Source organism: Rhagoletis pomonella, unplaced genomic scaffold (assembly GCF_013731165.1).
Source record: "Rhagoletis pomonella isolate Grant_MI unplaced genomic scaffold, Rhpom_1.0 Rhpom_scaffold_00001, whole genome shotgun sequence".
NCBI lineage: Eukaryota > Metazoa > Arthropoda > Insecta > Diptera > Tephritidae > Rhagoletis > Rhagoletis pomonella.
In genome coordinates, this window is record NW_023458555.1 from 1,416,349 (window position 1) to 1,418,113 (window position 1,765).

The 1,765-nt window shown below is 36.8% G+C and overlaps 2 protein-coding genes and 1 long non-coding RNA gene across 3 annotated transcripts in view; 2 read left to right on the top strand and 1 right to left on the bottom strand.

The window, feature by feature from the left end:
• The window catches only part of LOC118735727 (serine/threonine-protein kinase rio2), a gene marked incomplete in the record, with an annotated part of 254,041 nt that overhangs the window by 154,098 nt on the left and 98,178 nt on the right, over window positions 1-1,765 (top strand).
• Window positions 1-1,765, top strand: part of LOC118750186 — a 15,562-nt gene that overhangs the window by 11,752 nt on the left and 2,045 nt on the right. The window lies entirely within an intron of this gene.
• On the bottom strand, window positions 1,392-1,765 carry LOC118735909. The gene is made up of 2 exons (XR_004992656.1): window positions 1,710-1,765; window positions 1,392-1,653 (listed from the first exon to the last, which is right to left on the bottom strand). It is a non-coding gene; the product is annotated as an uncharacterized LOC118735909 (long non-coding RNA).

A 1,765-nucleotide genomic window follows, 5' to 3' on the forward strand; every position in this document is an offset into this window, starting at 1 on the left:
ATATCAATTCATATTTGGGTACTAAGGATTCTTAAACTTTCCATTTTGGATTTCGAGAGTTTCACAGAGAAAAAAAAAACGAAATGAAATATAAATCAAACCTTTAAGTCTTTGAGTTGTGATTTTTACTATAAATATAAATATATAATCGTAATTGTTATGCATCCTGGAGTTTTTCAGTCAAACATACATACCAAATTAAATCTATTCCACATAGAAACCCCATTTTAATCCGAACCTTTTGCCGGATCTGGCGGCGTATGCATACTAAACTTTTGGAGTTGCTGATTACGAATCTGATGTCAGATTTTCAAAATGCAAAATGGCGGATCCAATATGGCGATCAACTTAAAAAAAAAAATTGATTGGATTTGTTTGAAGCTCGGAACTACCATTTTGAATTTTGAAAATCTGACATCAGATTCGTAATCAGCAATCCCATAAATCCACTGGTAACGAGTTTCAACCCTTGACAATGCTTAAAACGTTCAGTATCAACGTTTTAATTTAGGCAATTTTTTAAGAATCTGATTGCCATATTGAATCCGCCATTTCGTATTAAAAAAACTGACTTCAGGTTCCTAACTAGGAACCCCAGAAACCCCCTGTTTGGTAACAAGTTTCAACCCATGATAATACGTAAGTCGTTCAGTATCAACCTTTTAATTTTGGTAGTCCCTTTTCAAAAGCATATTTTCGGGCACTGGGCCCATTCTATCTACAGGTATGTAATTAAGGGAATGTCCCCTAATTTTAATATGTCACGAAAATAAAAAAAAAAATTTAGAAGACCGGCGTTTTTATAAAAACCGACTAGCGCGGAAACAACAACCTCTAAAAAGAGTTCCCACGACAGTCGGGTCTACGTAACCGGAACGACCCAGATTTATAACTGGCCAAGGACTGTCACTCCAGCAACACTCCCCAAAATCCTTTTGGGGAACTTGTACGCTGCTACAGCAACAACAACCTCTAAAAACCTTTTTTTTTCAAAATAAAAATTACGTTTCTCATTTTTTATCAGAAATAACAATAATTTGAAGTAGCGTTTATGAATTTCCTAAACAAAAAAATTTGAACCACTCTAATGTACATGCATGCAAATGTACGAGCGGACAGGACGAGGTTCGTTGCGATGAGTTGTGTGAGGTACAAATGCTTGTATCAAAAGTAACGAGTAAAGTAACGATATGAAAGTAACGGGTGTTGATTGGATTAGTAACGAACACATACGGCCGTCCAAATATTTGTTACTTTTACAGCCCTACATTAAATACAAAGCAGTCGCAACTCAAAACTTATGAAATTTTAGGAGAACTAAAAAGCTGTAGAACAAGAAGAAGCAACGACATTAGCGCCAATAAAGAAATATTACGGAAAAGCGATTTTCAAAAGTTTAGGTCTTCGATTATTTTGTATTTATAGTGTGATATGTACATACATACATACATATGTATGTTCAGCACTCCAACACGCCGCGATTGAACAGCCACGGCAGGATAACCTCAGCGTGCCTTCGAAATCTGGCGCTGGTGTACATTTGCTTCTTAAATTCATTCCCGGCTTCGTTTTCCCCGACTAGGGCTGCGACGTCGGCTTTGTCAGTGGGATCCAACAATACGGCGCCCATAACTCCAGTGACTGTCGTATAAGCTATAAAGATGCGCGTTGAAGCAAAGTCTTGTTAGGTTTATTTTACAATTACTTACCCCAAATGTTGGTTCTGTGTAAAAGTATGTGTAGATCTTTCAGTTTTGGTATTTGC